Source organism: Procambarus clarkii, chromosome 1, assembly GCF_040958095.1.
Source record: "Procambarus clarkii isolate CNS0578487 chromosome 1, FALCON_Pclarkii_2.0, whole genome shotgun sequence".
Taxonomy (NCBI): domain Eukaryota; kingdom Metazoa; phylum Arthropoda; class Malacostraca; order Decapoda; family Cambaridae; genus Procambarus; species Procambarus clarkii.
The window spans coordinates 3,127,968-3,155,353 of NC_091150.1; positions in this window are offsets into that span (position 1 = coordinate 3,127,968).

Consider the following 27,386-nt stretch of genomic DNA (forward strand, 5'->3'; position numbering starts at 1 on the left):
ATAGAATTGATTTTTCGTAAACTCTAAACGTTTGGAGTTCGTAAACTCTAAACGTTTGGAGTTATACATTTTTTTGTCTAAATTATTTGCACTTATTTCAAATGCCATATTGTCCATTTTTTTTATTCGCTAAGCTATACTGAAAGCCTACATTCTAAATATATGAATAATATATTTAGAGCATAATAACTCCAAACGAACAGTCGGTGATATTTTATATTTTTGCAGCTGATTTCAAAATCTGAAATTTTCAGAATTAAATTTTATAATTATTTATATTTTCTTGTTTTTCAAGTTCGTGCTGGTATCATTCAGACAAAGTTGGAGCATTTGCCAAATAGATAATGCACATCAAATTTGAAAGAATTCAGAAAATTTAAGAAACTGAGCTCAGTGTCACACTTATATGACGTTTTGTGCAGTTTAGGGGGTTAAGTTCAGTGTATTTTCTTTGTTAGGTATGCAGTTGATAGCTATCTGTGGAGACAAATTAAATAACATAAGCCATATAAAGTCTAGACTGGATAGATTAACTCAGTGATTATGTCGTGCTATTTAATCTGAATATAATATATACTCTTTATATACGTTTTACTTTTTCGTTTATTAACTTGTTTTTACCAGGAGCATACTGGTGTATCTATTAAATACATGGTATTATTAACCCCTAGATATTACCTATGCTGACAGGTACACGAGCCTTGCTGAACTATATATATAACAAATTTCAAGGGAATAAGGTAGATGACCATAATCCTTTAGTATTTATTCACAAAATGAAACTAAATAATCAGAGGAATTTAAGGTGAAGTCATTATTTTTTAAGGAATTTAGTCTCTATATTCATCATATTTCTGGTAAATTCAATGTTTTGGCTGATGCCTTGTCCAGGTGTTTTTCTTCAGAAAATCTTGAGAGTTAAGGGACCACCATAAGATATCCTGATTGTATATGTCAATCATGATATTGACAATTAGTTTAAATTAATTGTATATTAAATATACAATTAGATTGTATATGTCAACTTTTATTTCCATGTCAACTTGAATGTTGTACTATTATGCTTGTTGTAAATGTTTTGCAGGTTATGAATATTAGTTACTTATGCATATTTCATTTATGATAATATTGTTGCAGTCCATGTCAGTTAAGGATTAGTTCATTATGTACCACCATGTACATAGTGAACATTTCTTGTGATGGAGGGATGTTATGTTCCAGCATACACCAGTATGATCATGGTATGACTGGTATACGCTGAAATCATACCATGTTGTGATATAAAGCAGGAAAGCCTAGTATCACTAATATGTCGTATATAAATTACCATTAGTTGGCTATAGTATAATGTGTATACTGTATTGTGTTTCTTATGTAGGTAACCAATATTTGATATGTATCACTGCTGGATGTAATAGTATATTATATTTAAAGATTTATTCTGTAGTAGGAGGTATAGAGCAGTAGCCTATTGTTACTGATACCTACTGGCTTGATTAAAATTGATTTACATGTATTTGTGAGGATATATATACACATATCAGGGTTTTGAGATAATGTTGGGTATATTATATTTCATTGGTATTTCTGTATCATTATTAATTAATGCATATTGTATTATAGAAGAATGCTGGCAGTTGACTTTGTACTAGACTTTTGAATCCTCCCTTTCCAATTTTACTTGCAGGCCAGGCTAAGTACTACCAAGACTTGTACTGTAGATAGAAACTCTCTCTTTGTATCTTTGTATATTATTATATTTTCTATTGTGTGCTTATATAATGATCTGATGTTATACTCTAAATTGTAATTTGTGATACTGTTCTGTGGGCTGTCAGAAGGGGCAGATGTATTTGATCTAACTCCCGTTTTGTAGCACATTTTGTGATCTAAGGCCCCTTCCCCATCCGGCCCGTTGGCGTCGTGAAGGGGCTTGGTGGACGGTTGCCGGAGTGTGATGCTCCGTGGGGCAGTCCTCTGTCCTTTTCTGGCCTTGCACTCCTGCTGCTGTCTTCTCTAATTATGCCGGATTGCTTTTCCTTTTCCTTATGTTTCGTTTTTCTCCCCCCTCTTCTCCTATCTGCTTGTCGTTTCCTGCCGACCTTTTGCTTGTTTTGGATTATTTCTTTGGACTTCTTCTATTTTGACGCCCGGGTGCTTGAGGAGGCATACTCTTGCACCTGTAGAACTGTAGTACCCAACGTCTCGAGCGAGGGGAACATTTTATTGTCAATTCCCCTTTCGTCGCTGAACCCGATCTCGACGGACTGACGGTTCTTAAGGTGGCGTTTGTGGGGCGTATACTCACGACGCACCCCTAGGGGGCCCCGGCATGATCGGCGATAGCTTCCTGTTGGGTGTCCTGCCTCTAATTGTGGCTCCATGGTGGGTATGGGGGCACATTCGTTAATTAATTTCTTTCTCTTCGTCTCTATGTCGATGAATGTTTCCGTTGTACCCTCTCAGGCTCGTGGGGTGGGCGACCAAGCCCCCGAGTCAGCCTGTATTGGAAGACCAGGCTCTGTAGCTCCCGCTGCGTTGGGCCCCGACCTTGCTCCTCCTTTGACCGTCCTGACTTCTTCCCCCAGCTCCCCTCCCTCCTCTGTGGTTGGGTCGAGCCTCCAGCCCCCAGTGGTGACCACTTCGTCCCCTGGTGCGGCTAAGTCTCTCGTTGTGACTACTGCGCCTTTTGACCCCTCTCTCTCTAAGGGTTCTCAACGCCCTTCGCGCCCCAGCCGCACTCTCTCGATTCCTTCCCGTGCTGATGCGTATCAGGCCTTGTTTGGTCCTGCTTCATGGGCCAAATACTTTGATCTCCTCCCTCTTGATTCTGCGCCTCCTTACGATTTCTCCCTCCATCGGCATCTTGTAGATTCCGTGGATGCGTCTGTTACTCTCAACCCCACTCGTCTCGGTACATGTGTCGTTGCTGCTCCTTCTCAGGATGCAGCTTCCCGCTTGGCTGCCTTATCTTGCCTTGGCGAGATTCCTGTTCGGGTCTCCAAGAACATTTAGATGAATGCCAGTGTTGGCACTATTCTCCTCCCACCCCATGTTGCAACCGGTGTTCGGAATCTGCAGGATTGCCACGATGATATTCGGCATATCCTTGATGCCCAAGGCCATTCTGTCCTCCAGGTTGACTCGTTTACTCGTCCCCCTCGTGGTCGTCGCCGTCAACCCCTTCGCGTTGTGAAGATCACCTTTGATGGTAGGACCCTTCCATCCTCTGTCATTCTGGCTGGTGCCAGGTGCTCTGTCCAAGAGTATATTCCTTCTCCTCGACTTTGTAACAAGTGCTGGAGGTTTGGGCATGGTGCCCTCCGCTGCTCTGGGACTGTCTCTCTCTGTCCTTTGTGTGGGGGTGAAGGTCACTCTAAGTCGGAGTGCACTTCTCCCCAAGCTCGCTGCCTCAACTGCGGTGAGGCCCATCCTACCTTCTCCCGTGCCTGTGTCCATTACAAGCTTGAGGCAGCCGTCCTCAACCTAAAGCACCGGGAGCGTTTATCTTTTCCTGAGGCGAGGCGCCAGGTTCGCCGGCTCCTGCCTTTAACTAACATCTCTTATGCTCGCGTGTTGCGCTCTTCCTCTCCTCGTCCTTCCTCCCTTCCTCAGACTCACAACCGTTTCCGGGCCTTGGACCCTAATACGCCCACTGCCCCCTCCTCTGTTCCTTTGTGTTCTGTCCCGAGGGGTCCCCCTCCTGGTCCTCTGTCTGGGGTTCCCCTTCTTTCTACCCGGTCTGTCATGTCTCCTGTGTCTTCTTCCTCGTCCCCCTCCGATCCTCCTTCCCATACTCTTCCTCCATCTATCGTCTCTCCCCGCCGCCTGTCGGTGCAGGCGGATGTCCATCGCTCTCCTAACGGCCGTCGTGTGTACTCTCGTTCAGCTTCTGTTGAGACACTGGAATCCGTTGCCCGGTACGTAGTTGCTGGGACACCAGTCTCTTTAAGTCAGAAGCGTAAGCCTGGCTCCTCTCCTTCCTCCTCCCCGGCGGGTAAGAAGGCTTCGCTTTCTTCCTCAGCTCCTACTTCTGGCTCTGTTGCTCCTTCCCCTCCCGTTTCAGTGATTGCGCCCCCTGTTACTGCTATGGAGGTTTCTTTGGCCCCGGCTTCCCTTTCGGTTGCTGCTCTTGCTGGGGTGCGCTCCCCTCTTTCTACCCCTCCTCTTCCTGCTGCTGTCCTTGACTGCTCCTCTCCGTTGTCTCCTCCTCTTCCTCCTCCTCCGGACCCCGCCCGCCCACCTCTGATCTGTTCTCCCGTTTCCTTCCCTCCGTCTTTGCTCAGTTTACCCATGCCCCCTAACCCTGACTTTGCTGACCCTGATCCCGACCCTGATATTCTTTAACGTGCTCTGTTGCTCTTTCGCCTTTGTTTTTTCCTTGTTCTCTGTTTTTGTCCTTTCTCTTCTCGTCGTTGTCCATTCTTCAATGGAACGTTCGAGGTTATTACGCCAATTTCCTCGAACTCCAACTTCTGATTTCGCGGTTTTCGCCCCTTTGTGTCTGTCTCCAGGAGCCGATGCTTGGTGCTCGTCCTGGTCGTTTTCGTGGCTATTCCTTTCTCTCTCCCCCCCCCCCCAGCCGTTGCTGGGGCTTCTAATTCTTCTGCTCTCTTGATTCGTGCTGATGTTCCCTTTGTTCCTTTACTTTTTCCTTCGCCTCTCCATTGTTCTCCTGCTCGTATCTTTGTTGGGAAATGGTACACAGTTTATTCCATTTATCTCCCCCCGAGTGTCCCGCTTTCTCTTCCTGATTTGAAACACCTCCTAGACTCCTTGCTGGAGCCTGTGCTCCTGCTGGGTGACTTCAATTGTCGTCATTCTCTTTGGGGTGACGTTCTGACGAATACCCGGGGTCACCTTCTTGAGCCGTTTCTCCTCTCTTCTTCCCTGTCTCTTCTGAATTCTGGTGAGCCCACTCATTTGGACTCTCGGACTCGCACCCTTTCTTGTCTTGATCTTTCTCTCTGCTCTTCTTCTCTTTACTTAGATTTCACGTGGCAGGTTCTTGATGACCTCCATGGAAGTGATCATTTCCCCATCCTTGTTTCCTTTTTCTCTTTTCGCCCTTCCCTCTCTTTCCCTAGGTGGCAGTTTGCTAAGGCGGACGGGACCCTATTTACCCTCAGTGCTGCTCTCTCTGACCTCTCCCTTCTGCCTATCTTTCGCGCTCTCCTCCTTTTTCATGACACTGTCTTCAACGCTGCCCTCCGCTCTATTCCTCGCTCTTCCTCTCGGGTCCACGGAAGTGCGTTCCCTGGTGGAATGCGGACTGTGCTCGGGCTGTCCGCTGTAAGCGTGCAGCCTGGAAGAGGCACCGCCGTAGGCAGACGACCGATTCTTTTCTTTTCTTTCGGAAAGCGAGTGCGGTGGCCCGTAGGGCCATCCGTATGGCTAAACGTGAATGTTGGGCATCTTATGTCTCAACAATTACGTCCGAAACCCCTCTGACCCAGATCTGGAAGCGTATCCGCAAGATAGCGGGTAAGTTCGTTCCCGATGTTTCACCGGTCCTTCACCTCCATGATACTCTTGTGGCGGACCCGTTGCAGGTCGCTTCCATACTGGGTTCCCACTTTTCTTCTGTTAGCTCTGGTCTTCATCTTCCCTAATCTTTCCTTCTTCGTAAACCTGTCCTTGAGTCTCGTCCTTTAGATTTCTGCACTCGTCTTCAGCTTCCGTATAATGATCCCTTCTCTCTCTCTGAACTTCGTTCTGCCCTGGCCCTCTGAGGTTCTACGGCGGCGGGCTCCGATGGTATTCATTATGAGATGCTTCGCCATCTCCCTCCGTGCACGTCTCAGTATTTACTGAGTCTGTATAATCGGATCTGGGAGTCGTCGTCAGTCCCTGAGGACTGGCTCGATGTCGTTGTCCTTCCTGTTCGCAAACCGGGGTCTCTGGGTACTTTCCCTAAGGACTTTCGCCCTATTGCCCTTACAAGTTGTGTCTGCAAACTCTTTGAACGTATGGTTAACGTTCGTCTGATGTGGTTCCTGGAACACCATCACCTCCTCTCCCCTTCTCAATTTGGTTTCCGCAAGTGCCGCAGCACGACAGATGTCCTGGTGAACTTGGAGGTCTATATTCGTACTGCTTTTGCTGCGAAGACCTCCGTTGTTGCCGTCCTTTTTGACCTGGAAAAGGCTTACGACACCACTTGGCGGTATCATATTCTATCTCAACTTCATTCTTTTGGCCTTTGTGGTCGTCTCCCTCTCTTTCTCCGCAGCTTCCTCTCTCGTCGTTCCTTTCGTGTGCGCCTTGGTACCGCTCTCTCTGCCTCTTTTCAGCAATACGAAGGTGTGCCCATGGGGTAGTGTTCTGAGCACTAATCTTTTTCTGGTTGCCCTCAATGGTCTTCTTTCCTCTCTTCCTTCCTGGTGTCTTCTCCGCTCTCTATGTCGATGATCTTACCCATTGCTGTCAGGGTGATGATTCGCCTCTCCTTCAGCGCCGGCTTCAACTTGCAATTGATACCGTGTCGTCTTGGGCCACCGATCATGGCTTCAAGTTCTCTACTTCTAAGACTTGTGCCATGACTTTTACTCGGAAACGGGTCGTTCTTCGTGCCTCTTTGTCACTTTATGGTCATCCCCTTGAGTACAAAGATTCCGCGAAGCTTTTGGGGTTATTCCTTGACACTCGTTTGTCTTGGTCTCCCCATATCTCTTACCTCCGTGTTGAGTGCTCTAAGGCCCTTACCCTCCTTCGGGTCTTGTCCCATACTTCTTGGGGGCAGATAGGCGCACTTTCCTTGCTTTACATTCCTCTCTCGTCCTGTCTAAGCTCGATTATGGTTGCCCTGCTTACTCGTCTGCGTCTCCTTCTACTCTTCGCCGTCTTGATGCTTTGCACCATACTGGGTTGCGCCTCAGTTCTGGTGCCTTTCGTTCGACTCCCGTCCTTAGCTTGTATGTTGACACTGGCTTCCTGTCTCTCCAAGACCGCCGTGATTGCTACTGTCTATGCTATCTTGCGCGGTCCTTACAACATCCTTCCTCTCGCCTCTGTCGTGCTTTAACTTTTACCCCTCCTGCGTTCGTATTTCTAATGTTTCTCCTCGTGTTGTTCCTTCTTTGCCGCCGTGGAGAGTCCCTCTTCCGCGGTTTTGTACATCCTTGACCCGTATCACTAAAGCTTTTACCCCTCCTACGGTTCTAAAACGCCTTTTCCTTGAGCACTTTTCTTCTCATTCCCGCTCCATTTCTAGTCTTCACCGATGGGTCTAAGTCTGCGGACAATGTTGGCTACTCTGTTGTTTTTCCTGATCGCACTTATATGTGTCGCTTACCTCCGGAGACTAGCATCTTTACAGCGGAGCTTTATGCTATTCTCCTATGCTCTTCGTCTCCTGCTTTCTCGTTGTCAGTCTTCCTTTGTAGTTGTTGTTGACTCTCGTAGTGCCCTCATGGCTCTCGGGTCCTTTAATCCGGTTCATCCAGTAGTTGCCGAGATCCAGCATTGGCTGATTCTTGTTCACAGTAAATTTAAGTCGGTTGAGTTTTGTTGGGTTCCCAGCCATATTGGTGTGTCTTTAAATGAGCGTGCGGATGCTGCCGCCAAGGAAGCTGTCCGCTCTTGTCCCATCTCTCATAAAGGTATTCCGTATTCCGACTTTTACCCGGTTATCCATTCCTCCGTCCTTACCCGTTGGCAGGCTTCTTGGTTGTCTGTTACTGGTAACAAACTATGTGCTCTTAAATGTTGTGTTTCCTCGTGGCCGTCCTCCTTCCACCGTAACCGGCGGTGGGAAACAGCTCTGGCGAGGTTGCGTATTGGCCATACTCGCTTAACCCATGGTCACTTGATGGAGCGCCGCCCTGCTCCTTATTGTCCTAGTTGCATTGTCCCTCTTACGGTCGTGCATGTCCTTCTTGAATGTCCTGACTTCCAGGACGAGCGTGTGTCTTGCTTTCCGACCGCCCCTCCCGGTCACCTGCCCCTCAATAGAATTCTTGGTGACTCGGATACTTTTGATATCGTTCGCCTTATGCGTTTTTGTTCTCGTATTGGCATCCTTGGTGATATTTAGCGCCCTCTGATTATTTTGCGCATTTGATGTTGCTACATGCCTTCCCGGTTTGGTGCCTTCTTTTGATAATTACTTACTTGTGATCTAAGGACCTTGTAAGCTTTGGATATAATGTACCGTGTAGTAGAAGGATGGATCAGCAGAACCACAGTGTAAGCTGTTTTTGGAACAAGTGGTAGGTGACATTTTGAATGGCATTGTATATGGTGAGGACGTTAAGATAATATTTTTGTATCCTGATTCATATTGACGCCTTACCTACTAAATTTATTATTGTGTTACCTCGATCCTGTGTTCCAGATTTTGTAGCATACTAGAATTAGTGTACCATTGCGCTAGGAATGGGGCCTAGTATCAGCTAATTTTCATTGTGTGCCCACTGAACTTTTCATGATAATGATTCCGAGCAGCTCTGATGAAAGCTAAATTCATGTACTTTTGGAAGCAGCAGTTGTATAGAGCTGTTTACTTATGGTTTACAGTGTTTTGCTTAGATATGACCCAGTAAACTGGTAAATTTTAGTTACTTTTACTTAACCCTAGATAATATTATTGAAGGTCAGGTAGCTCTGTTGAGAAAATGATCAGTTCTTTGTAGCCAGTGATGCTGTGGAGCATGATGACACAACAGACACTAGAGAAGCTTGCATGGAAACGACTCTTGAAACACATAAAAATGAAGATTTCTCTCAAAGCCTCAGCATGGATTCAGTTAAGGCAGATATGCCCTATGAATTTATGTGTTGTTGATATAAAATTATTAAAACTAAGGGAAGAAGGGTTAACTGTCTGTATTTTCCTTAATAACCAGCAAACGTGTTACAGTTTCATTTAGGAGGTCTCGATCCCAAAATTGAAGACCAGGATTTCATAACTAGAGGAGTGCTGGTGTGAAAGAGAGAACATATCATTGTTTCAAAACAGAGGATAATGCTGAAAGAAAAGAAATCAGCGGTGAACAGTTGCAAGTATTAAAAAACGCAAGTAGTGTACTCCAGCAAGACTATTTGGTCTCAATCAGATTGAGATATATGTCATCAAACTAACAGAAGAAAGTCTTTAGTATCTTTACTTGCGGATTTTTAATAATTGCTGAGATTTAACAACGAAGTCGTTTGAGGGAGAGTACAATGAGAACTAGATGCGGCGACAACCAACGGCGCCACTAGTCATCCGACAACTAGAACAGTTGTCGGACTGATGGTCACTTTCCTTCAACACTGACAAATGCAAAGCACTAAACATAGTTGTGTCGAAGAGAAGGCACCAGGAATACGATTGGTTAGAAAGCTATTGCTTGATTCTTTTAACACAACAAGGTGAAGACTGCTAGGATGGTACACGCTCACATGGACAGATAATTAACATCAAAGTTGTGAGAAACGTTTAGGTGACCAAAAGACTATTATCTAGGCAACGCAGTGTCCCGGACTTACTAATGTTTCACAGTCACATCCATCTTGATTTGATCTGCAAATTTCTCTACAGATTGCCTAATAGTTTGCAATATTTTTCTAAATTTTCTAAAGTCGGAGGGACAATTATAGCTTATACCACTATGAGTGTATATAGGATAAGCTACAATTGTTTACTTTTCGTAAAATATAAATTATACCACTTATGGTGGCCTAATCTACAGTATTATTGTTAGTACCACTCAATCTTATGATAATACTAGCTGTTCCCGCCATGCGTTGCTGTGGCTCAGTCTGGTTAAATGGAAAAAAAGAAAAGAGAAAGCGCACGTTTCTAATATGTTTAATTTCACAATGCTTGTGGGTATACAATATTTTTTGTTGTTCCATTGTCTGTGGAGATATAGAGATTGTCTGGTTTGCCGACTCGAGAACACGCAACATATAATTGTCCATGTGAGAAGCAATCCGTGTCTAGATATACACTGCACTATTCTAAAGATTGGCCATGAGCTTTGTTGATGGTGATTAGAAACGCTAATCGAAATGGAAATTACAATCACTTAAATTGAAATGGCATATCTGTTGGAATCATAGTAGTGCGAGGAATGAGGACATCTTCACCTTTCAAAAGACCTGTCAAGATTGTTACTTCGACAACGTTGCTGATTAATTTTTTTACTGCAAGGCACGTGCCGTTGCAAAGTTTTGGCTGGTTGATCTTTCGTAAAATTATAATTGGCAAGCAGATTTTCAATTACCGTACGTGTGATAGTATTGCTGGCAGATCGAGTGAATTCAAAAATTCAGTTGGGGAATTAACTGCTTTATTTACTTCCTCAACAGTGTAGATAGACTTGTATGTGACTGCCTCGCTTTCAATGTTAGACTGAATAATATTGTTAAGTTCGTAGACGTCTTTGTTCTTGGCTGCAAGAACAGCTCGTTCATTCAGCAAATTGTGATTCTTATAATTGGTTTGAATATTGGGAAATACTTACTCAACCAATTCTTCTTTTGACGTCACTAAATTGTAGAAGTTATGAGACAATGAAATTTGTCCTGAGGTCAGATCAACCGGCACGTTTCCGTTACCAATTTCCAGAAATTAATGTGAGAATATCTCAGTTGATGGATCGTTTTACAGCTGGACACGCATATTTGTAGTTAATTTTAACGTCTTTACCAGGTGCCACAAAGAAGAGTATTTCAGGCGAGCATTTATTTCGTCTGCTGGTGTCGATCGAGGAATTAGAGGAAATATTTGCCTGAAATCTCCTGCAAGCAATATTAATGTGTTCACAAATGGTCTGATGTTTCCATGCAAATCTTGTAATGATCGTTCAAGAGCCTTGAGTGATTTTTTCTGGGCCATTGTGCATTCATCCCAAACAATATGCTTTCATTTCTGCAATACTTTTCCCATGCCAGATGCTTTGGAAATGTTGCACGTGGAAGTTTCAATGAATTGCATGATCAATGGCAATTTCAAAGCCGAAGTAGCAGTTCTTCCACTTGGTAGCAATGTCCCAGTTATTTTGGACGATGCAAGAGCCAAGTTTATGCCATTTTGGGATCAAAATTCTGCCAGAATCAATCTAATTAGGATGGTTTTACAGTTACTCCTAGCGCATCTCAGAACATTTCTCCAACCCTTTATTGACATTTTGAATTATTTAATTGTAAATGCCTTTTCGCTCAAGCGTTAGCTTAGGAATATTTGACTGCATATACGACAACAGGTCACAAGTGTTGTAATTTTGTTCACGACGCAATTCTACATCGAATGAAGCAGCAGCAGATCGATTCTGCGATGGTATATACAATTGATATAGAACTTTGTTCGCGATTTCTAAGCACAAATCTTCAATCATTATAAACGCTTCATTGTTGATTTCTGCTGTGAAATCCATGTTCATATTTGAATTTTTCTTATGTATTCGATGGATGAAATCTTCAGCCATGTGCGATTTATATTTCTCCCATAACTCTGTTGGAAATGAAGGAGAGCCAGTGGTCAATATGACTGCAAACATTGCACGAATTTGATTTGGATGTGACCTGTTGAACGCATATTAATGCACATATCCCAGTGTTGGTCGTTTTCAATAAATTCAGAGCTTGACATGCACTACGGAAAGTGGCATGTGTAACGCCGTTGACAAATCTCAATGGCTGGAAAGACGTTGGACCGGGCACATATACAAACAGCATGTGAAGAAAGAAGCATTCATCTTGATTGGGATGCACGGTGTACAGTCTGCCTATCGTAGTTTGTTTGAATAAGCCAGGTTGTCCATCGACTCGGTCTCCTCGTTTACGTCGTTCAAATGATTTTCTACTGGCATTCCATGTGTGTAACACGTAGGCACTTCCGAATACAGCAGTGTTTTTGCTAACGCATCATTTTGACATAATGTGATGAAAGCAGTTAATGTTGTAGCCGGTGGATTCATAGCTGTTGCACATTTGCAGCGGTGAAATAAACGTGTTGTTCATTTTCCTTTTTTTTGAAAAACGAAATGAAAAACAATGAAGAAAGAAACATATAAGCTATAACCACATAATGAACGGTATGGTAAACAACACAGCTCGAACTTTCGGAGATTACATCGTGTGGTGCTCTTACGTCCTACAGATGGCGCTGTTTAAAAAAAAACATGTTTTTTCGTGTCACATGTGAGGCATGTATATAGTAGGTATATATAAGAACTCGCCTATTGGAATGCAATGTCGTGTCAATATTTCAAAGCAATTGGTAAAGAGGTTTCAAAGATTTCCCTCATATGAAAAACACAGCTTTTAAAAAAAAGCATGTTTTTCCCATCAGCGACTGTGCGACGTGACATCTATATAGTATGTATATATAATCCCGCTCGGATGTGCATGGACCGTTGCGAGAAAATTTCACTGCAATCGGTGAAGAACTTTCGGAGATTAGCGATTTTGAACAAACGAACATTTCCATTTTTATTTATATAGACTAGCGGTACCCGGCCACGCGTTGCTGTGGCTCAGCATTCTCTCCTCACCCGTATCCTCGGCCACCCAACCATTCCCCATCCACCATCCCCTTTTCTTTTCCACTATGTCCAACTCCCCCGTCCCTTCGTCCTTCCCCACCATTATCCCCTCCCTTGTCCCCTCGTCCTCCCCACAATCTCTCGACTTCTGGCACCTCGTCATCCCCACCATTTCCTACTCCCTCGTCCAATGCCTTCCCAAATGGTCTGATGTTCACATCAGAAAACTGGGAACATCAAGTGATCTGATATTCCCATCACTGAAATATAAGTAAAACAGTTAAAAAATTATATGAAAATATTAAAAAAATAAAAAATTAACTATACTCACGAAATGAACAGTATGGTAAACAACACAGCTCAATTCCAACGCAATTCACACAAAATATTTAAATCAAAATGAAAATAAATCAAAATCTATGAAAATTCAATTTATCAATGCAATCAGAAACATTAAAATGGAATTGTAACATATTTAGTATATCATGTGTGTTCCTCTTACAGGCAACAGATGGCGCTGTTTGTCAAGGAAAAGCATAGTTTTACCTCTCACAGGTGTGAGATCTATACTTATACTTACGAAATGAACGGTATGGCAAACAACACAGCTTAATTCCAACACAATGTCACACAAAATAATTAAATAACAAATAAAATAAATCGAAATCTATGAAAATAAAATTTATCAGTGTAATCAGAAACATTGAAATGGAATCCATGACATATTTAGTATAGCGTGCATGTTGCCATGATGTGCAACAGATGGTGCTGTTTTTCAAAATCGCTTGTTTTTACCTGTCACAGGTGTGGCATCTATATAGTAGGTATATAAAAAGATGCGCCTATTCGAATGCAACGTTGTGTCAAAATTTCAAAGCAATCGGTGAAGAACTTTCGGAGATTACAGTGTGTGTGTTGCTCCTATGTCCAACAGATGGCACTGTTTTTTTTAAAAAAGAATGTTTTTTTCCTGACACAGTTGAGGCATGTATATAATAGATATATAAAAGTACGCGCCTATTTGAATGCAACATTGGGTCAAAATTTCAAATCAATCGGTAAAGAGGTTTCAAACATTTCCGTCACATGAAAACATAGTTTTTCAGAAAAAAAACATGCTTTTTACCGTCACAGACGTGATATCTATATAGTATATATATAAAAATTTGACTGGATGCGAATGGAACATTGTGTGAAAATTTCAAAACAATCTGTGAAGAACATTCGGAGATTAGCGATTTTGAACAAACGAACATTTCCATTTTTATTTATATAGATTAGTATACTATTTAGGATGCCTCAACTGTATGGTAGAGATCGCCTGATTATTCTGTGATTTCTCTGTGATTTATTCTGTAATTTCTCCCAACATCAGTTAAGGTGTTTCTCATGTGCTTCAGAATGCATATAATGGCGGCCTAGCACAGAGGCATCGGTGTACAGGTAGGGTAACAAGAAACTTCACTATTTGTGTATGCCAGCCTATCCTTTCAGTTACTCCAAGTCACAATTACTTGTCATGAAGTATATTAGCAATGGCACATTAACATAAAGTACAGGTGTGACATGAATAAGGTGTGTGTGTAATGCTGAGTAAACACTTACTTTATTTGAGTTTTAAACTCTCTCATAACTGGCAAGTTTTTATAGATTTGGATTTAAAAGGCCTCATAAACTTAAATCAAATAACTAGTCGGATACTCAGGTACCCCTGTGGTTGAAGAATTTGCTGTGACCAGGCAATAGTGCAGTCTATCGTGCGTGTTGTATATCGCAAAAACTCCAGGAGCCCATGTTTCGTGTGTCTTTGTTTACAAGTTCTGGTGCGTGACCGCCGCTCATCTCTGGGGGTGGCGTACCAATAATGTTTGCTGGTTCTATCTATGTCTTAAGGAATAGGAGTCAAGCTATATTCCTGGTGTATTTATTTATATTCAGTCCTAGTGAATATTATTTTATTAAGTTTATTAAGTTTAAACACAAGACTGAAGTTTTAAAAGAAATGAGAGTTACACACAGAAATCACATTAGCGTGATGCATCAGTGAACAAATCCACAAGAGCCGTGATGAGGATTCATGAGAGTTAATGAGAGTTAATAATAGTGTTGTGTGATGATATCTCAAAATCCCATTCTCTGAATTTTAATGGGTAACTCTAGTATGTTAACGTGTGTGTGTGTGTCAGATTTCCGACATAATTCATGGGGGGGGGGGGGAGGGGGTGTAATACAGGTGGAAGTCTCAGTAGGGACTGCGATCACTTTATTCCTCGCCCTCAGAATTATAGTGTTGCTTTAATTTGAGCTTGCACTGTCATGCAGCAGTCCTTTCTGGACGGATGTTCTGTACTGGTGTTTTGGGTGCTGGAAGTCGTTGAACATCTTCATTTCCTGCCAGTTCTTAAGGAACTAATTTCACAAATGTTTTGAGAGTAGTATTGCCTCGGCATTTTACTTTCACTATTCTCAAGATGCCCTGACGGACTGGATGAACAGAGACTATTTGGCCTATAGGCCACTCTGAGTGTGGTCCATCATTGTCCCCCAGAACTATATCACCAGGGTTCAAGTTAATTCTGTTGTTGGGGTTGTTTGCCTCGTAATGATACTCCCTCGGAGCAGTAAGGTATTCTCGAGTCCATATGTCATTCCACTGACTTATCACTTCTGAAAGATGTTTGAAATGTTGTACCAAATCACTCTCTTGGACATATGAAGGATCTTCTGGTTCCTCGTCTGTAAGGTACACTAGAGTTCTTAGAGGTCCCCTATACATCACATGAGCTGGACTTGATGGTTCACGTTGCAAAACATGATCAGAGAGGTAGGTAAGTGGTCGGTTGTTCCCTGGAAACACAAACCGAAGCTGTCTCTATTTTTCACTTGTTACAACTTGTAATATAGTTGTTACATCTTGGATTAACGTGTTTATGACGTATTATAACGTTGTTACAACTTGCTATATTGGTTGTTATAACTGCTTAAGTTTTAAAACTTGTTCGAACGGTGTACCAACGTCGTAGTTTCGGTGTGTGTGTTTGGCGGGTTAACTCTTAACTAAAAAATAGCTTCTATTTTTATGACAACGGTTTGGAGCTCCTGCAAGTCAATCTTTTGGCGGTGTAGGTTTTTCCGAAGAGAACGTTTCACTGTACCAATCATGCTTTCATAGAATCTTCCGTGACATGGTGCTCTGAAAGGTATGAATTTCTAGTGGCACTGCTGTTGATTTAGGGTAGTGCGCATCTTTGGGTGGTCCCAGATTTTCCTCAGACATGCTTCTACTGACACTAAGTTGGACCCATTGTATGAAATCATTAACTTAGGATAGGATCTACATGAAGCAAACCTGTGGAAAGCCTGTAAGAATGCCTCAGCACTCATATTGGGAGTCACTTCTAAATGTACTGCCCTTGTTGTGGCACAGGTGAATAGGCAGATATATGCCTTCACTGCAATTATGTCCTTGGTGCCTGTTAGTGATAGTGCTCCTGTGAAATCTACTCCTTTGGCTTCAAAGGGACGAATATGTACAACTCATTCCTTTGGGAGTGGAGGAGGTCCCGGATATTGACACACTCTGGCATTGTACCTCCAGCAAATTACACTGGATTTAATTATGGATTTGACAGTCTACTAACCTTGGGGTAACCAGTACTGTTGTCTTAAGTCTGTGAGAATATCTAATACTCCACCATGCAGAGTGTTATGGTTGTGAATATGTACCACAATGAGCTTGCTTATTATTTGGTGACGAGGAAACAATATTGGATTTTTTGCTTCCAGATATATGTCAGCATGCTATAAGCGGCCTCCGCATATAAATTAGTTTTAATTGTTGGTGTCCATACAGAGATCTAGATAATTTTTAAGTTTCTTAGGGACATTGTCAAATTCTATCCCGAATGTATCTGTTTGGGCTCTTTTGACCCTGTACCATAAGGCATTAGGTAGTTTATGCTTGATTCCTATTTTCTTTAGAAAATCAAACACCACTTGGGTGACCACTAGTAGTTTGATCAGTTCAGAGTACCGATTAAGATCCATTACCAAAGTCCGAGGTGATTCTGGATTCTCAGTGGGAACAGTGACATTTGTCACAATGACTTGTGGCTTTTGTTCAGGCCACTGGTCCCTAACTAGCCACTGAGGTCCATTGAACCACATCTCTGCTTTGGTTAATTGCCGTAAAGTTGGGCCTTGGGAGAGATAGTCAGCTGGATTCTCCTTGGTGGGTACATATCTCAGTTTGTACCCTGCTGATAACTCTCGTATTTTCATAACGCGGTTACTCATATTAGGATTTTTACTGTTATTTTTTTTTCGCCCAATGTAGTACTGACTCGTTATCTGACCATACCACTGTTTCTTCAAAGTGAATGTTGCTTAAGGTTTTGATCAGATAATGAGCCAATCTTACATCTAACAGTAGGGCTGTTAACTCCATTTGTGGTAATGATCGTTTCTTTAACGGTGCCATTCTGGCCTTTGATGCGAGCAAATTGGCTTGCCCATTTGAGACCAGGTAAGCTACTGTGCCGTAAGCCTTTCCTGAGGCATCACAGAATACATGTCGCTTAATTGGTTGTTTTTCATTTACTGTGTTCCGTGGGAACTTGACAGACTCTAGAATACTTAAATTTTTCATGAGCCCCTGCCATTTTTCTTGTAAGGCAGGTGGTAAAAGATCATCACAGCCTATCTTCTGTTGCTAACATTCTTGCATTATTAACTTTTCTTGTATTAATATTGGACTTAATAGTCACCATGGGTCGAAGGGTTTGCTGACTTGGGATAGTAATTTTCTCTTTGTTAGGTTGGTGGTGTGTGGCTCTACCGACTAGATTGTCAACTGACCTGCAGTCGTATCCCATTCGATGCCTAGTACCTCTGTCTTCTGGGGTACCTTGTAGTTGGGAAACTCTGTTTTGACCAGTTGATTTAATTTGGCATTGTTGGGGACCCACGACCGGAGAGGCATATTTGCTCCCAATAATTCTTGATTGGCCTTGTCATATATGTACAGCAGTTTACTTTCACTGCTGGTTGTTCCTTGGAAATTATCCACATACAGGTTGTTGCTAATTTCAGTTTTATTTGGGCTATTAGACTTCTTCAAGTGCATGTCCAAGGTAGCTCGAAGCAGAAACGGGGAAGTAGTGCCAAACAAAACTGATGTGAACCTGTAAGGGATTATTTCATTGTTTGGATCATTAGGATCCTTGATCCTTAGGAACTTTGTGTAGTTACAGTCGTCTTCTTGGAGACTTACCCTAAGGAAAGCCTTACTGATGTTGGTTGTGTATGCATAAGTCCCGATGCAGAACTTTAATTGCACGTCTTATAGCTTTTGTGTCAGGCTAGGGCCAGTTTGAAGGCATTCAATGAATTAAACCTCCACAAATTTGTTATCGCGTGGTTGCTTGATTATATCATGGTACAATTTCAAGTTCTCAGGATGTCTTTGTAAGGGCATCACCTGTGACCTTAATTGGTTTTGTGTCATGAAATGGTTGACGGGTATCTGAGGATGATTCAGCTTCCATGGTAACCTGACTCAGTGTCTGTAGACAACTGAGTCCAGGTATTATTTGTAAGTCCAGTCGCCATCCGGACTAGGTTGTTCAGGGTCAATGCTGAGAGTTGCCAAATTCCATAATTTATGTACAAGGTGATCACGCTCATCCTTGGATATGTCACTGAATTGTAGTTGTGACTGTTCTCCTAGTCATGCAATTATCATTGGTTTGGCTTGTTGGTAGTCTACAGGTATAGGTTGCTTAAGCTGCAATACTGGACCTGTTAGCAAATAGCCTCCTGCAGACGTTAACAGGTTCATTCCCTTTTTTTCATCCTTTTCTTTGAGAAACTTATGGTAGATATCTGAACCGATAAGGATACCAATATTGGAGAGGTTGTCAGACGTGATTTTGCCAGCCAACTTGATTTCCTTTGTTTCCAGGAATTTGGCTGTTGTTTCTAGACCATAAACATACAGGTCTGGTAGGAATTTGTCTACGACAAGAGCCTGTACCGTTCGGACATAACTGCCTAAACGTACTTTAGGTTGTACCACCTTGAAGACTCGGACTCCTCAGTCAGTCAGGAATCCTGTTATGTCTATTTTTGTCTCGCGTTCAGACTTGAGTTTCAAGGTATCTACTTACTCTTGGGAGATAAATGTCATTTGGGATGCTTGGTCATATAATCCACGTATGGTGACCTTGAACCTTTCGTTTTTAAGGATTAATTGGGCAGTGTGCAAAGCTGATTTATGATTAGACCTTGTTGATAGTACACTTACATCTGGAAGTACTTTACACAGCCATACTGAAGTGGAAGTTCCTTCCTCCACCTGTGGTTTGGGAGACTTTGTACTTGAGTCCCCACACAGTGCTGTATGGTGTTGACTCCTATTGCACCTATTGCAAGTGCACAATTGAGTTGCACAGGTATCAGGGTTATGTGATCTTAGACACCTGTTGCATCTGTGCAACTCCTTGAGTCGTTTTACACATATAGCACGATCAGGGTAAGTATTGCAGTTGTACATGTACTTCTTCACAAAACAGACATGGCCTCCAGACGGCACCTTTGGGAGTCACCGTTTTGGGTGACACATTAACTGTCGGTTTGGAGGGACCCACTGTGTATGTGCCCACACTTTTTGGTTTCCACCTTGGGGTGGAGGTAGTTGTTTTTTATTTATTTGGAGTACTGTTTGTGCTCTGTTGTTTACTTTGGGTGGTTAATGAAGGTTTAGGTGTTGATTTACCATCTGTGTTGTCTCGCTGTCGTTCTATAACAGAGCGTATATCTTCTGTAATCTCCTTTACTGTCAGAGAAGATTTGTTATGTAAAGCACACAACTTATCCAGTATTTCACTGGGTAATTTGTATCTCATAAGAAATTGAATTATACAATCCGATTCAACTAGATTTACTTTGAGGCTAAGTGCTTTGAGCAAGGACTCAAGCTCCAATCTAAAGGCTTGGCATGAATCAGCGGATCCATCTGGAGATGGTATGTCCACCAATTTTTGTTTTAAAAGTCTGATAGCTCGTTCTGGTTTAGCATAATTTTCCTTAAGGAGCTGCACTGCGTTATCATAGCCGTCATCTGATAATGTTAAATTTCAGACCACTTTTAACACTTCTCCCTTTAATATATCTCGTAAGTATGTAAGTTTGATGGTTTTAGCTATATTGGCATTAGCATCTACTGAGTCAACAAATTTGTTCCAGAAATTATCCCAATTTTCGTCCTCTGTTCCAGAGAAAGTAGGTAGACTAATTGATGGTAGTTTGACTTCTGGTTGTGTCGGGTTTTGGGAAGCTGTGGCTGTAATGTTTGTTGTTGCCTTGCAATGCATTATTACATTAACAATGTGTTGTAACTTGCTTTGAATGGCATCTTCATAATCTGCATGTTTTTGTACAACAGCCTCTGTTGTTGCTTCATCTATTGCAGTGTCAGTAACAACATCTTGATATTTCTTTCTGTAGCTTTTTACTTGTTCAAATTTTCTCTCGGCAACCTTATGATAGCCCTCCAGTTCAACATGATTAACTGGAGTTTGTTTACATAAATCCTCCCATTTATTTATCTGTCTGGTTAAATGGCCTTTCATACCTGCGAGGGTCGCTTTCACTTTTCCAGCAGTAGACATGATGGCTGTCTGGGCTAGCCATGCTGCATTTGTACTAGGGCCAAGTCTTGTTGGACTTGGACTGCTTCTAGGGCTTGAACTAGAAATGCTTATATACACATTATATTATCATACACACTCTAATGATTTGAGTGATACTGAGTGTCTATGGTAGTACCTTTAGGTTTGCTCCTCAATATTACCCTAGATTGGTACAGTCACTAACAAAATCACTCAAAGGTGCAATGATTATAGTTAAATATACATATGATTATAGTAATAGAAATATACAACACAACTCGTGTTGTCATAAGAAACTGCACAATAAAATATATATACTAGCTAGGCTGTACAAGGTTCAACTCTAAACAAGTATAAAATCCTTCCCTTATTCCAGGTTAGCACAATTAATTAAGTTAGACTTGGTTGCTGTACAACAACAGTCTAATAATATCCTCCCCTTGTATAGGAGTTATCTGTAAATAATGGTAACATGCAGTAATTGTAATGGTGCAATATTAATGTTTATATGAAAACACTTATATATACTTTTATAAGTATTATTAGCCTCTTATCAACCTCCTGTAATGAAAAACACAATTGTTCTTTTGGTTCAGTCCTTGGAACAATATTAGTGCCTGCTGTAAGTTCTGTTCACTGTTAGCCGACAATGAGTAAGTTAGAATATATTTTTTTAGCAGTGTATTGCTGCTGCAATTATTTTATATGTAAATATTGCACTAATTAGTTTATGTTGATCCTAGATTTGATGAATCACTGGTTTATCCTAGCTTAGTCTGTTCGTTGAGGACCATACTTATGTGGGAAATTCCTTGCAGTCATTTCTTTTTTTTTACTCTATTTTTTGTTAACTTTAATATTGTATTCTTATCATACTAAGTGGACTATATTTTGATTCAGCCTGCCAGAACTTTATCTGCACTTAGTCTGGAGTGAGAGCTATAACTTATACCACTATGAGTGGATATGATAAACTAAAAAAAAAATTCCTCCTGCAAAATATAAATTATACTACATATGGTGGCTTAATTTACAATATTATTATTAATAACAGTAAGTGTAAAGCCTTAGCCGAATGGTTGTTATGGCCTGACTAGGCTGGATATGTTTCCTCCTACTTCTGTTTAGGGTGTGGCTACATGTGGTCCAGGGCCTTGTAATGGCGTCTGGCACTGTAGCGTCGGTGACAAGAAACTTCACAATTTGTGTGGGCCAGCTCATCCTTTCAGTACCTCCAAATCACAATTTACCTGTCAAATGTTGTACTTTACTAATGACACATAAACATATACAGTACAGGTGTGACATGAATAAGGTGTGTGTGTTGTGCTGAGTAAACATATACTTTGTTGAGCTTTAAGCTCACAATATAACTGCCAGACTTATCTAAAACAGTAATTGGCAAAAAAAAGTGCAATAAATAATTGGTAAGACGGATACTCAGTACTCCTGTGGTTGTAGAATTTGCTGTGACCAGGCAATAGGATAGTGTAGTCTATCATGCGTGTAGCATATCGGAAAATCGCAGAAGCCCATGTTTTGTGTTCCTCTGTCTACAAGTTCTGGTACATGACCAGCCGCTCCTCTCTGGAGTGGCGTTCTAATAATGTTGTCTTAAGGACAAAGTTTATTTAACCATAGCAAGGGAGTCTGAAGTGTATTTCTGATGTATTTATAATTATTTAGTCCTAGTGAGTATTATTTTACTATGTTTAAACACTAGACATCTATTGATAATTACTTATTAATAAACACTAGACACTTGTTTGAAGGAATAATTAGAGTAATTAGAGGAATAATTATTGAGATTTTTTTATTTTTGCGATTACACTTGCATGCCAAGGAGATGACCAGGATCGAATCAAACATAGTTGAGGAAATGACCATTACATATGTCAAAAAGTGTTTGTCTTGATCCAGGTATTTAGGGCCAAAGGAGGTTGATATGTTTTACAGTGTCATGGCTGCAGCATGGTCGGATGACTAACACATTCAATCAATAAGATTCGAGTTTGAGATAAGAATCGGACGCAGTCGGACGACAGGGAAGATGACGGACCCAGAGCAAGGTATGGGCCAGCTCTAACGGTTGTGTACAGTCAAACTTTTGTGGGTGTGTGAATAGATGAGTAATGACATGGCTAACCCTGGGGATGGTCTTATGTGATTCATTGTGGAAGTTTAGGATGTTTGTGTGAGGTACGGACCGGTTTGGGTGTATACCTGGGACTAACCGGTCCAAAGTGTAGACTGGCTACATTGAACCAAACACCCATTTTTGTACAACCCAGAAATCGAACTTAGGATCCTCAATTACAAGTCGAGAACACAGTCATAATGCTATCGATACAAAAAGGTAATCGGGCCTGTCCGGGAGTTGAACCCGGGTGAGCGAGAATCATACCACTAGACTAACAGGCCTGTATATATATATATATATATATATATATATATATATATATATATATATATATATGTCGTACCTAGTAGCCAGAACGCACTTTTTGGTCTACTATGCAAGGCCCGATTTGCCTAATAAGCCAAGTTTTCCTGAATTAATATATTTTCTCTAATTTTTTTCTTATGAAATGATAAAGCTACCCATTTCATTATGTATGAGGTTAATTTTTTTTTATTGGAGTTAAAATTAATGTAGATATATGACCAAACCTAACCAACCCTACCTAACCTAACCTAACCTATCTTTATAGGTTAGGTTGGGTTAGGTAGCCGAAAAAGTTAGGTTAGGTTAGGTTAGGTAGGTTAGGTAGTCGAAAAACAATTAATTCATGAAAACTTGGCTTATTAGGCAAATCGGGCCTTGCATTGTAGGCTGAGAAGTGCGTTCTGGCTACTAGGTACGACATATATATATATATATATATATATATATATATATATATATATATATATATATAATATATATATATATATATATATATATATATATATATATATATATATATATATATATATATATATATATATATATATATATATATATATAAATATACATATATATTTATATGTATATATATATATATATATATATATATATATATATATATATATATATATATATATATATATATATATATATATATATATATATATATATATTATATATATATATATATATATATATATATATATATATATATATATATATATATATATATATATATATATATATATATATATAAATATATATATATATATATATATATATATATATATATATAAATATATATATATATATATATATATATATATATATATATATATATATATATATATATATATATATATATATATATAGATATATATATATATATATGTATATAGATATATATATATATATATATGTATATAGATATATATATATATATATATATATATATATATATATATATATATATATATATATATATAGTTTATGATATATAAATATATCGGATCATGTATTTCTTCCGGAAAGGGTCAATGACGCTCCAAAAAGCATTTAAGCAAGGCCTAATTTCCTATTGTTTGGCAATGTTTGCCTCACCGTACCTCCAGGGAGGGACAAATCACTTGCATTCTCGGTCATTAGGGCGATAAATGAATAAATACCCAAGGGGAGAGGGGGGGGGGAATATCCTAGTTCGCCGGCCTCCTCGAGCTAAACACACCCTTCGCAGAAATGGTAAGAACAACACATTGGAAATGTACAAAATCAGAGCACAAATCTCCAAGAAAATTGAAGAGGGAAATACCTCAAGTGCTACTCGAGTCCTCACCAGTGACGATAAAATTGGTGCTAGAAACTGCCACAGCACGAGCCATGCAAGGCAAGCACCCACCCAAAGCCCCACGAGACGACAACATTGTACCGCCACCAGCCGGGACCAGTATCAGTTTAGTATCTCTGTGAGAGCCTTTTTGAGTACCTCTATGATAGCCTCTTTGAGTACCTATGTGAGAGACTCTTGGAGCACCTCTGTGAGAGCCTCTTTGAGTACCTCTGTGAGAGCCTCTTTGAGTACCTCTGGGAGAGCCTCTTTGAGTACCTCTGTGAGAGCCTCTTTGAGTACCTCTGCAAGAGCCTTTGTAAGTGTCTGTGTGTATTTGTGAGAATCTGTGAATCTTTATGAATGTCATGAATGACTATGTGAGAACCTTTTTGTGAACTTGTTTGAATGTTTTTATGAGTGCCTCTGAGTGCTTCCTTGAGAATCAATATGAGTGTATTTCTGATTGTCTTTTTGACTGCCACTGGGAGTGTCTCCGTAAGTGCCTTTGTAAATTCCTTAGTGAGCTTCTCTATAAGTGTCTCTGTGATACTCAGAGATTCTTTATGTGACTATATCTGTGAGTGGCTTTGCCATTACCTATGTGAGTACTTCGGTGATTGTCTATGTAAGTGTCTTTGTGAGTGTCTATATGTGTCTCTGAAGGCATATCTGTGAGTGTCTATATGTGTCTATGAAGGCATATATGTGAGTGTCTTTATGAGTACCTGGATGAGTAAATATCTTAGTATTTTTATTGATGCTTATGTGTCACCGAGACCTTTTGGTAATGCCTCTGTAATGGCCACACGCATATCATTGACTAAAATTTCTCTGAAAATTTAGCCTGTGCTAGTTCAGTCAAAAAGCCGAAATTGCTGACAAAAAAGTTATGTTGCTCACAAGAGACCATACTTGCTCACAAGAGAATATTCTTGATCACAGGAGGCTAGAACTGCTCACAGGGTGTTGCATTATGTTTGTAAAACATTCTCACAAAGAACTACATACTTTTTATCGCGTTGATAAACTTACTAACAAGGAGTTAGACTTGCTAACAGGGAACTATTCTCACTAACAGAAAAATACGCCGGCTTAAAGGAGGAGCAATACTACTAACTGCACTTACTCACAAAAAACGCTAAACTTACTAACAAAGAGTTTATTAATACTAACAAAGCGTTTACTCCAACTAACAAAGAGTTTACTCCTATTAACAAAGAGTTTACTTCTACTAACAAAGAGTTTACACTAACTAACAAGGAGTTTACACTAACTAACAAGGAGTTTACACTTCATAACAATTAGTTTACACTTGATAATAAAGAGTTTACACTGATTAAACAAGAGTTTACACTTATTAAAGAAGAGTTTACATTTACTAACAAAGAGTTTACAATGACTAACAAAGAGTTTACAATGACTAACAAAGAGTTTACATTTACTAACAAAGAGTTTACATTCACTAAGAAAGAGTTTACACTATTAAAGAGTTTACACTTACCAACAAAGAGTTTACACTTAATAACAAAGAGTTTACCTTACTAACAAAGAGTTTACACTAACAAAGAATTTACACTAACAAAGAATTTACACTACCAAAGAGTTTACACTAACAAAGAGTTTACCTTACTAGCAAAGAGTGTACACTTATGAACACAGTTTACACTTACTGACAAAGAGTTTAGCTAAAAAGAGTTTACATTACTAACAAAGAGTTTACACTTACTAACAAATAGTTTACCTTACTAACAAAGATTTTACACTTACTGACAAAGAGTTTACCTTACTAACAAAGAATTTACACTAACAAAGAATTTACACTACCAAAGAGTTTAAACTTACTAACAAAGAGTTTACCTTACTAGCAAAGAGTGTACACTTACGAACACAGTTTACACTTACTGACAAAGAGTTTAGCTAAAAAGAGTTTACATTACTAACAAAGAGTTTACACTTACTAACAAATAGTTTACCTTACTAACAAAGATTTTACACTTACTGACAAAGAGTTTACCTTACTAACAAAGAGTTTACACTTACTGACAAAGAGTTTGCACTTACTAACAAAGAGTTTACACTTACTGACAAAGAATTTACACTTACTGACAAAGAATTTACACTTACTAACAAAAGTTTACACTTAATAACAAAGAGTTTATACTTGCTAACAAATAGTTTACACTTACTGACAAATAGTTTACACTTACTGACAAAGAATTTACACTTACTAACAAAGTGTTAACACTTACTAACAAAGAGTTAACACTTACTAACAAAGAGTTAACACTTACTAACAAAGAGTTAACACTTACTAACAAATAGTTTACCTTACAAATAAAGAGTTTACACTTACTAACAAAGAGTTTACCTTACTAACAAAGAGTTTATACTAATTAACAAAGAGTTTACACCTACTAACAAAGAGTTTACACTTACTAACAAATTGTTTACACCTACTAACAAAGAGTTTACACCTACTAACAAAGAGTTTACATATACTAACAAAGAGTTTCCACTTACCAACAAAGAGTTTACACTTACTAACAAAGAGTTTACCTTAACAACAAAGAGTTTACACTAACAAAGAGTTTACACTTACAACAAAGAGTTTATCTTACTAACAAAGAGTTTACACTTAATAACAAAGAGTTAACACTTACTAACAAATAGTTTAACTTACTAACAAATAGTTTACCTTACTAACAAAGAGTTTACACTTACTAACAAAGAGTTTACCTTACTAACAAAGAGTTTACACTTACGAACAACGAGTTTACACCTACTAACAAAGAGTTTACACTTACTAAAAAAGTTTACCTTACTAACAAAGAGTTTACACTAACAAAGAGTTTACATTTACTACCAAACAGTTTACCTTACTAACAAAGAGTGTACACTTACGAACACAGTTTACACTTACTGACAAAGAGTTTAGCTAACAAAGAGTTTACATTACTAACAAAGAGTTTACACTTACAAAGAGTTTACACTTACTAACAAAGAGTTTACACTTATTAACACAGAGTTTACACTTACTGACAATGAATTTACACTTACTAACAAAGAGTTAACACTTACTAACAAATAGTTTACCTTACTAACAAAGAGTTTATACCTGCTAACAAATAGTTTACACTTACTGACAAATAGTTTACACTAACTGACAAAGAATTTACACCTACTAACAAAGAGTTTACACCTACTAACAGAGTTTACATATACTAACAAAGAGTTTACACTTACTAACAAAGAGTTTACACTTACTAACAAAAAGTTTACCTTACTAAGAAAGAGTTTACACTGACAAAGAGTTTACACCTACAACAAAGAGTTTTTCTTACTAACAAAGAGTTTACACTTAATAACAAAGAGTTAACACTTACTAACAAATAGTTTACCTTACTAACAAAGAGTTTACACTTACTAACAAAGAGTTTACCTTACTAACAAAGAGTTTACCTTACTAACAA